Genomic DNA, 11245 nt, shown 5'->3' on the forward strand with positions numbered 1-11245 from the left:
TTCAAACTCCCAAATAGGCAATACTTATCTGTGGGAATGGAAACAAACGAGTGTCTGACTGGAGCTATGGTGGGGGTGAGGAGACTGATTTCAAGGTGCAGGAAGGAACATTCTGGGGAGACAAAAATGTTCTGTAACTTGATGAGGTTGCTGGTTGTCTGGGTGTATACTATGGTCAAACATCATTGACCTCTACACATAAATTGTGCAAATTTTACTATTATAAACTGACCTGAATAAAATCCAGTTTTTAAGCTGGGTCATTTAAGATAAAAATCCGAGTTTCAAGGTTCTCTTGAAGAGCCAGACCTGGGCAGGCAACACTCAGGTAGAGCTAAGCCATGGCTCTTCCAGTAAGATAGCACAAGGGTCTCTCTGAAAGTCCCTGTGGGTCCCCTCCCATTCACTCATGCTGCCATTTTTGCTCTCTGTTGAATGCTTTTAGGTCTCTGCTCTTAAAAAAAAAAAAGTTTGTTTATTCGTTCATTGATTTATTCCACCAGCAATTGTTCGTCGTATATGTTGTGCGTCCCCTGGATTGGCCATTTTTTTCTTCCTGAGATCAACCCCCCTCTTCGTTTGAGCTCCCGGGGACCGAGTGAACTTAACAGCATTACCATCAAGGCCATGCCCACAGACCCTCCCCCGAGCTTGCCTGCCTTTGGCTCAGGGGGCTAAGGCCCCATGTTTTGGCTTCTTTGGGATAAGGGAGAAAGGTCAAGAAGGAGGGAGGCGGGGTCACTCTCTTCCGACCATCTCTGCCTCCTGGGTCTTTTCCCCACCATCAGCTCTGGATGGAGGAGCGTGTGACAGAGGTCGAATTATAGAAAACCCAATCAGGGCCTATAAATCAGGGTCTGGAGTTAAAGAAAAGTGGGATTTTATAAAATGGATCATTATTGTATGGCTTTGGCTGTGTAAATCAGTCAGTTGTAGCTAAAGTGTGAAGTGAATGCCCTTAAATCAGAATATTTTCTTTAGAAATTCCTGGGCACGGCCTGTAAAGCTGCCGTAGGTTCCGTAAGCTCCGATTGGAGTTATGTAAATCCATTGCCTCCCCTATAAAGCAGTTGAATGTTTTAACTAAATCTAATTCTTAAAATAATGATTTCTGAATCAAAACTTTGCTGGGAAGATTTACAGGCAAGTTTTATAAATCAGCGGCAAGATATATAACTCAGATAGTGAGAAGTGCAGATTTATAAATCCAACTTGTAAATCAGGAGAAAAAACATCATGTTTTACACTAAATAATATTTTTACAAATGGCACCTCATACATCATGCAATTGCCACAAATCTTTCACGCTGGAGTCAGGCTACATAATACACGGCTGAATCACAAAGGAAATTGAGGCCTGGGTGGTGATGTCGGGATGAAGACATGGGGTTTGGAAAAAATGCTCCTCCGTCCCCTTCATCACTAGAGATGGGCGAGGGGCTCTGGAACCTGTCATATCCCCCTGGAAGCCTGGTTGCTGCATGGCTGTGGGTGAATGTCATCCGTTTTATTTATTTATCTATAAATTGCAGACAATAATCCGTTTGCCACAGGATTGTTGTAGGGATTAAATGAGATAATATCTGTAAAGCAATGAGCTCAGTGTCTGGAAAATACTGAGCGCTTCATAAATGTTCATTTTTATCTATGGATATATTATCAGATTCATTATTATTATTACTACTACTACTACTATTATTATTATTATTTTCAGTCTCCATCAATTTCTCATTCTAAGCCTTGTAAAAGAAGAAGCTTTGGGGAACTGGGGGTGTATTAGATTTGCTCATTCCAGGGCAGTGGAGCCTGGAAGCTGGCTGATGCCCTCCCTACCCAGAGGCCTTAGGCAGGACTGTTTTTCCCAGTATTCCCCAGTTTCTGGCTGCAAGAACTTCCCAGAAAAAGGGTCTTCGAGGCCATTTGTTGAGACTTGACTTCCATGCAGAATTTAAATGAAAGCTAATGTTTTTAAGAAGCTTGTTACAAAAGTAATACATTTTTATTGCAGAATATTTGGAAAATAATGAAAATCACCAATACTCTTACCACCCAGAGATAATCACTGATAACTTTGTGGTTATCCTCTTAAGGTCTTTTTCTATGCATACATTTACATACATACATTTTTTAAAAAACAAAACAAAACAAAAAAGACCACGCTGTACAGGTTGTTTTGCAACTCTTCCCCCCCCCCCCACCCCCGGTTTAACTATATATTGTGAACCTTTTCTAAAGTCACTAAATAGTTCTCAGTATGATTTTTTTTTTTATGACTGTGGATTATACTGCACCATAATTTATTTAACCGGTTCCATATTGTCAGACATTTATTTTGTTTTTAATTTTTTGCTATTATAAACAACCTTCCAGGGAACATCTTTTAAATAAATTTCTGCAGTTATTTATGATTATTTTCTAAGAGTAAGTTCCTAGGAGAGGGATTGCTGTGTAAATGGGCTGTGCACATTTTTAAGAATTTTGCCAAGTTACCCTCTGGAAAGCTCGTATCCCTTGCAGCTCATTCCAGCAATCTACGGGTGCCCATTTCCCCACGCTCTAGACAATCTTTTTTCTTTTTTTAAACTGTCAGTGTAATAGCTGAAAAATTGTGTTTCACTATTGTTTCAGTTTGCACATCTTTGACAGCTTGCAAAGTTAAACATTTTTCATATTTTTGCCGTTAGTACTTCCTTTGTGAATTTCCTAATCATGCCTTTTGTCCACATTGACATTGCCGAGCATTAAGAACATTAACTCTTTGTTACATAGGTTGCAAATATTTTTTGTTCTCCGTTTGTCATTTGTTCTTAAGTTTTGCTTCTGGCAGAAGACTTTAATTTATTTGCGGTTAATTCTATTAATATGTTACTTTATGGTAAAATACCCTTTAAAAGATTGCTCCCATCATGAGATTAGATAAACACGTACCTATATTTACTTCTAGTTCTTTTGTGTACATACTTTAAAATTTTTAATCCACCTGAAATTTATTTTGGGATGTTGTGTGAAGTTGTGATCAATTTATTCCTGGGATTTTATAATTGTCCCCTCATCATTTCCCCTAGAGATTTGAAATATCCCTCCTACCATGAATGAAATTCTTACATGTTCTTTATACCTGCTTATCTGTGGGCTCTCTACCACTCTTTTTTAATTATTGTGGTTTTAGAATCTATTTTGATATCCATTTGTGCCAATGTCCCTACTATTTCTGCTTCGTAAAGTCCTACTTGATTATTTTGTTCTTCATTCTTCCAGTTGACACTTGGAATCATTCTGTCAAGTTTCAAGAAAGATTTATTAACATTTGGATTGGGGGCACCTGGGTGGCTTGGTTGGTTGAGTGTCCGACTCCGGCTCAGGTCATGATATCGAGGTTCGTGAGTTTGAGCCCCACATGGGGCGGTCTGCTGTCAGAGCGGAGCCAGCTCTGGATCCTGTGTCCCCCTCTCTGTCCCCCTTCCCTGCTTGCACTCTCACTCTCAAAACTAAATAAACATTAAAAAAAATGAAAAATAAAATTTAGATTGGAATTACAACAGAGTTGTAATTGGAGTGACTTGACACTCTTATAACTGTTAGCATTCCCTTCTAGAAACATTCCCTTCTAGAGGCATGTGCACCTCTTACTTTAGTGTTCCTGCGTCTACCCCCATAAAACTTTTCTTTCTACTCCCTTCCAAAGCCACCAGGTCAGAATAGCTTCCCAACCAGGTAGGACTGGTATTGTTTGATTCTGTTTCAATTGAATTTGGAATTCAAAGGTCTCAACGAGAAGATGATGGAAAGAGATTAGGATTTAAGGTGAGGATCACAAGAATGTTGGTGCCTCTTCTTTGTGAGTGCTGGCTTCCAGGAAGTTTCCGTAGAAAACTTCAAACACCAAATGACGCTATGGTCACAGACCCCTGGGAGACGCTTTTGCTCAGGCTCAACGTAGCATCCTGGCAACATCACTGAAGATCACAGCTGGAACTCTGAACCACTGCTCTTTGAAATCCTCTGTGGGAAGGGGTTGGCAACCTTCGGTGTTCAAATATCCCAAGTGAAGGACGTTTGCCCTTACACTTTTTATTGAAACAAACACTGCTGGGCTCCCTCGACCCTCTCTCCAACTCCCCAATGAACTATGGCCTTGTGTGCCATGAAAAGACTTGAAGTGCCGGAAGATGACCCATTCCATGGAGAACGCTGTGGAGCAGAAGACAGTTGGGAGACAATTCGGTTGTCCAGACGGGACGTGACAGCATTATGGACTGGTTGGGGGTGGTGCTGATGGAGGGAAGGTCACAGTGTTTAAGTACACCTCGATAATGGAATCAATAGGATCAATGCAGTTAGAAAGGTAGGTGTGGAAGATGACCCCCAGGGCTCTGACATAAGAGACTGGGTGATTGCTGAGATTTGAAGCTGGGGTAGGAGATTTGAGGGCAGCGGGAATAAGGCTGGCCAAACTTGAATTAGTCCAGATTCCCTTGGACCACATGACACAAACTCACTTCCTCCAAACTCTCCCAAGTGAAGAAGACTCTTGGCTTATGTATGAAAGGTGCAGGCGTGGGGCTGGCTACCAGATCCAGGCACCCATTGTTGGAATCAGGAGCCTCTCTCCTCTCTCCTCTTGTCTACCCTTCTGCTGCTCTCCTCCTTCTCTTCCTCTTCCTCCCCTGCCTCCTCCTCCTCCTTTTTCCTCTTCTTCCTTCTTTCTCTCTCTTGTGTTTTCTCTGTATTACCTTCCCTCTCAGGCATGCTTTCTCCAAATATGTGACAAAGTTGGCTCAACCGACTCAGGCTTAGATTCTACCAGTTTACCAATCCTATTGGAGGAAACCTTCTCCCCGCCCCCCCCAAAGCACCAACAACATTGTTGGATATGAATGTTCTTGACTGATTTTTGACTGAATACCTCTCTTTATACAAATCGGACTCTGGGTTCACCAGCCATATGATTAACCACAGGGAGAAGGAGCCGCAAAGGGATGGTTCCAAAGGGGGAAACTGAGTACTGCTATCAAAACAAGACATTGATTGGATAGGCAAATCACAGATGCCTACAATTTGCCGATAGATGGACGGCCTTGTAATTTATTGTTCAAAACGTGGTTGAACATGAAAGGGGTGTTATGGATAATTATGCCAGGACAAAAATGTAAAAAGAGACTCTCCTGAGCAAATGGAGACAGATGGTCACCTTAGCGACAGCATATACCAGTAGAGATGTTGACTAGTGGTTGGTACTCAGATGAGAGGAATGGGACGGGACAGAGGATTTGGGGTAGTTGGCACGAGCTGTCCCAATGGAATTGTGAGGAAAAATGCCAGTTTGGAGTGGTTGAAGATTGAAGAGGTGAGGTATCGGGGACAGCATGTGACCACACCTCTCTTAAGCTGCATTGGGAAGGGCAGTAGAAAGATGAGGGAAGAGCAGAAGGAAAATATATGGTAGCAAGGAAGATTCATTTTAAGAACGGGAGACTAGTGGAAACTTTCGGAGGGAGAACCAGTAACTGTTGAAGGAAGCCCTGAGAAGGCGGGGAGAGAATGGGTCCTCAGGAAGGAGGAGGGCCAACTTCACCCTTGTAACAGGAGACAAGCAGGGGACGCGGGGCAGGTGCAGGACTCATAGAATCCGTGCTGGGCAGATGAGAAGCTCCTACGTGATGGCTTCCCATTCCTCCATGAAGTACAAGACAAGACTACCTGCCAGGATTGGTGTTTGAGGCCAAAAGAAGGGTTGAAATCGTCTCTGGGGCAAGAGGGTTGGCAAGAAAGATATAGTGAGATTGCTGTGCAGGTACCCTGGAGGGCCCAGACGAGGCAAAGAATGAGAATAGTTCTCTGATGAAGACATCTAAGGAGGTGCAGTGTCTGGTAAGGCTGGGGGAAATACGTTCAGCCCATCCTCACAGGGATGGCTGCAGACCACTCCCTTCATTCTCCAGGGCACCAAAGAGATCAGCACATTTTCCATCCCCAAGCTCTAAGACTGACTCGGCGTCAGATTTCTTATAGTGCCATTCAACAGGCTCCAATGGTCGAACTCCATGGGCATCTCATGGAAGGGGGCCTCACTTCTAAATGAATTTTCATGAAGGAGACGCATTTTGTGAAACCACCTTTTGAGTTTTAGGAGGTTGCTGAAGTCAGGGGCAAGGTAGAATTGGCCCCGATTCACATGTCTGGACTCACCTTCTCCAGAGGTCTTTAGCCATACATAGCAGTGGTCAAAAGCAGCTCCTGGAAGCTCCATGAGGACAGGAGTGCTGGGGGCATCGCTACGTGCTTGCAGGGCGTTGACGCTCTGCTTGGCACATAGAGGGTGCTTAATATTTGTTGAACGAATGTGAGCACTCTGGAGCCTGTTCTGGACAGATTGATGGGTGGAGACGTCCAGTTACACTGACCTTTAGCCCACACATGGAAGCTGGAGACTTTGTGTTTTCATCCCCGCTGGTAGTTTGCCATTTAAGAAATTCATGTTGAGTGCTATCACCGCCAGCCTTTGAGCACAGTGTCTTTTCTTGATTGACATTTGATGAATTAAATACAGTTTTCAAATGAAAATATTACAAAAGGAAATTGGGATGGATTTGGCTTATTTATGATGATGATTATCATTTGCATGAAAATAAAGGGATCTTTCTTCTATACGCGAACTACTTGCTGAGTCTGCTAAATAGCAACAACCTGATTTAACATCTGGGGTGTTCTCGAGCCCTAAGGCCAGAGAATGAGAATCGCAGGTAGCATTGACCCACCATGTCTGGCTTCTGTGAGGTCCCATCTGCTGCACAGGGACCTGCCTGACTAAAGCACAAGGGATCACAGCCTAAAAGTCATGGATGGAGACATCCTCAGGGTGGTTGTCTCCACAACAAACGTCACTGGAATCTTCCCTTTACCTCCCCCCACCTTCAGAATGCCAACGTGATTATGCATCGAGCTGTTGCTATTTACAGAGCTCTTAGCACAGAGAGCATTACACAGCCAGTGACACAGAATTACAACCATCTAGACATATGGTTTGGATAAACAGAGCACAAAGCGCAAATTAACCATGGTTGACTATAACTCCCGCTCTCTATTCCCCAGGGAGGGACTTTAGTGAAACTCCCAGTCAGAGAAAGCAATACGTATCAGAAAGGATAGTGCATACGGCATGGTTTAGACAAATGCTAAGCCTTATTTAATGCTTTTCATGGTGCCAGAACACAATGGCACCAACCTGTCTAGGAAAAGTTATAATTCTGTGCCAGTTTCCTGTAAATAGTAACTGTACTCCTACTGGATTCCATGCCTGTGTGCTCCAAGGCCAAAGAATGCCTTTCATTTGTCATCACCTAGCTTCCACTTCCCGTGTCCCCAAAGGGCTTGTTGCCTCATGCATCTGGATGTCAGACCTGCATGAATGTTGGACACGAGTAGCCTCCTCTGAGTAAATACCCTTCAACCTCTACTGTGGTCCCTCCCCCTCACTGAGCCCCCCATGCTTGTCTGCAGAGAAGCATGCTTGGACAGTCAAGGCCTGAGTTCATCCAACCCCTTGGGTGCCATTAGGAATGGGCTGATCCTGTTTTCTGGCAGGAAGGGATCTCCTCACTTCCCATATTTTATATTTCATGAGAAATTCTTCCGGGACAGGAAACTTTCTGTGTGAGGTCCTTGGCCTCCTCATTGACACATGAACCTTATAAACTTTGTTTGACAATAAAGAGTATAATATTTGCTTTTCATAATACATGTACATCGCTTTCCAAAGGAGAGAGAAAAATAAATAAATAACCAGAGTGAAAGGCTCCTACTTGGCTTGAACACTTGTACTGGAGTTTTTCACAAAGAAAAAAAAAATCGCAAAACCCTTGGCTAAATATATACCTACTTTCCCCCCCCACCATGTTTTTGGTGGATTTTCAGATGTGCTTTATATATTCAATTCTCTTTCTCACGCACACGAACAGACACATACATGCACCCATGCATCTTATAAAAATTGAAATTAGGTTCTTACCTGGGAGAGGATATGCACATATGGACCCAGAAACACTGAGGTCTCTACAGTGTCAGATAAACCTTAAAGGCTTAAGATCTCATTAGCTGATAAACCTTCAAAGCTTACCATTTTATTAGCTGACCCTAATATTTTAAGTATATACCAAGGACAAATTTTGCTCTGTGTGAGAAGCAGGAGCAATCTTCAAGCTCAGATGCCCACCGGGAGTGTGGCTTCCTAGGGCATGAGGGACGTTGAGTCTCTATGTTTCTCTCAACAGAAAAGCCAGATGTCAACTTCCAGAACAGTGTGGTCATCTTGAGTCAAGTGCTTTCTGTGAGATCCAGTCAAGTGGCCTTGACAGCTTTCTTCTTGCAAAGGTTGGGCAGACAGCAGGACACTCTCCCACCCTGGCTCCACATGGGGATTTATTGACATGTCTCCTTGCTGTCATTTTCACATCTCATTTCCAACCGTCTGAAGTGAATAAGGAAGACTACTGAATCACTCTGTGTCATGTTAATTTGGCCAAATAGAAATGAGGTAGGACAAGAGATGTGATTCCCAGGGCAAAGCTAATGGACTTACCAAAGCCGCTTACCTAGACTCCATAATTCAAATAGACTCCACTCAATTTAGCAAATATTTCCTGATACCTCCTATGAAAGAAACTCCTGTGCTGAGCACTGTAGACAAATGTAGAAAAGGACCAATTTTCTCTCTTGGAGTTCCAGTCCAGAGGGGAAGATGTTTAGGGATAAAAGACTCCTGATTGCAGAAAGGCAGCACTGAGAAGGACGGGGCACCTGAAGTAGGGAGCAATCAATTTTGATGAGCATCAGCGAGCTGAAAGGTGGGAACCTGGACATTCCACCAGGGCCTGTTAAAGTTTTGCCAAATCTAGGAAGGTTATGGGGTGTGTACCAGGTCCCCTTCTTACTTGTCTCTTTTCATTTTAAGAGTCAAGTGAAAATGTCTCCAAGCATGTGGAAAATAACAGCTGGTCCCATGTATTTGACTAAGCCCATTCCCACTGTGGACTCCAATATACATTGGACGTGTTTCATCTTGCTCTATGTAAGACAGATTATACTAGCCCGTGAAGAGGGATTTTACATTTCGTCTTATGTGATGTTCATTAGTAACGTGTTCCATATGTACTTACAGATGTACGTCCAGGAACTTTGTGGGAAATCTCCCAGAGACTCAAAGAATTGATGGGAAGGGTGAAGACCCTGCCTCAAAACAGACTGGAACAGAGGCAGGGTCCAGACAAACTTGACCATAACACTGGCAGGGCATTTTGTCCTCGGGAGTCCTGAGGCTGATCGCCTTGGCTTATGTCAAGGGCCCAATTCTTGGCACTTTGGTTTACAGTCTTAACCAGACCCAGCACAAAGGGAGGGGGGAGGGGATAAATGCGCAAGGGGCATCAAGGAATCGACTCCCGAAATCATTGTTGCGCTATATGCTAACTAACTTGGATGTAAATTAAAAAATAAATACATTGTTAAAAAATAATAAATAAATCAAAAGAGAAAACTGAGGACCAGAAACATTAAATACTAAGACTATGATCACACAGCAAAGACATACTGAGGGCAGGATTCAAATCCAGCTATCTAGAATCTAAAAGCTACCCTATGAGAGTAGTGCCCCGGTGCCCCCCCCCACAACCCCCAGAAAAAAATCAGAACGCCATTCTTGGAAGTAAGGTACAATGACTAGGTGGTCAAGAAATAATGAAGTCCATCATTATTAGTGAAGCAAACAGTGCGTTAATGCCAAGAAAATTGTCATGAGCAGCGAAGCAGAGGGATGCACAGTTTAGTGCTGAAGGGTAAATAACGCACCATAAAACAAGGGAGAAGGGCAGGTGCTACAAGATGGGGGAGATGAAGAAGTCTCTGGTTTCTGTTCCATGTACTCAGCTAAGTTTAGGATGAAACCATGGTGATGCAGAAGGAACACAATGTGTATCTGAAGATCTCATAGACTCAGCTGAGCCTGTGAGGGGATTCAGGTTAGCAACCAATTTGATATAAGGAGAATTCCACATCTTTATTGGAATTATGCCATCTGTTCTTGGTTGATTTTCATTTGAAGACACTTTGCCACCCACTCCTTGATGATACTAAGTCTCAAAAAAAAAAAAAAAAAGCGCTTTGCAGGGTATGTGTATATCTTCACTTACACACATTTCTGTTGAAAAGCCTTTCCTAAATCTGCCAAAAGAATTCAGTGCCCATACCCTGAAGAGCCTTATTTCTAAGGCTACACATGCCTATTAAATTAAAATTAGCTATGGTGGATGGTGTCTTGCCCTGTGCACCCCCTCATCTCACATGAGTAGGCATGTGAGAAATGTTGAATGAATATACACGTCCCTCAAATCTTCATCTGCTTACTGCTGGGCATAATAAACACTTGCATTTAGTATTTTCACTAATTTAGTGTTTACGCTGTTCTTTTGTAACTCCTCTTGGTGGATCTCCCAGCTGTTTTCTGTAGTTGCTTCAAAGAGGAGAGGAGCACGTTTGGCCTTCATGGAACTTTGAGTGCCAAAATCACAGAGACTGTAAATGCTCACCAATTCCATTCCCTCACCTTCCTGGGCTCATAGCTAGACTACATTTCCCAGCTTCCCTTGCAGTGAGGGGGTGGCCATATGACTCAGTTTTAGCCAATGGGAGGAAAGAGGAAGTGGAGTGCGCCACATCTGGAACAGCCCATAAAAACCTTCCACAGGACCATGCTTCTCTTTTTTTCCTCATCGGCCAGCTGAATGGAGAGGGTGCTAAGAGGGAGGACTCTAGTCAGGAATAGTCACTAATCACATGGGGCCATTTGAACTTACATTAATTGAAATTAAATAAAAATGAGGGACCAGGATGGGGCACCTGGGTGGATCAGTGGGTTAAGCATCCGACTCTTGTTTTCGGCTCAGCTCATGATCTGGCAGTTTGTGAGATCGAGCCCCATGTCGGGCTCTGCACTGACAGCACGGAACCTGCTTGGGATTCTGTCTCTGCCCCTCTCCTTCTTGTGTTCTCTCTCTCTCTCTCTCTCTCTCTCTCAATAAATGAATAAAACTTAAAAAAAATGAAGAGACAAGAAATATTGCAGTTCCATGTATTCTGACTCCTTCCCTTTCCCAAAACTAGTGAAATGAAAAACGAAAAATGAAATTGGACTAGAGGGTCCTCTAGTTCTGCCTGGTGCCTGGGTCTTGGATGGGACCCAAAAACAGAGAGG

This window comes from Neofelis nebulosa, chromosome 17, assembly GCF_028018385.1.
Source record: "Neofelis nebulosa isolate mNeoNeb1 chromosome 17, mNeoNeb1.pri, whole genome shotgun sequence".
NCBI lineage: Eukaryota > Metazoa > Chordata > Mammalia > Carnivora > Felidae > Neofelis > Neofelis nebulosa.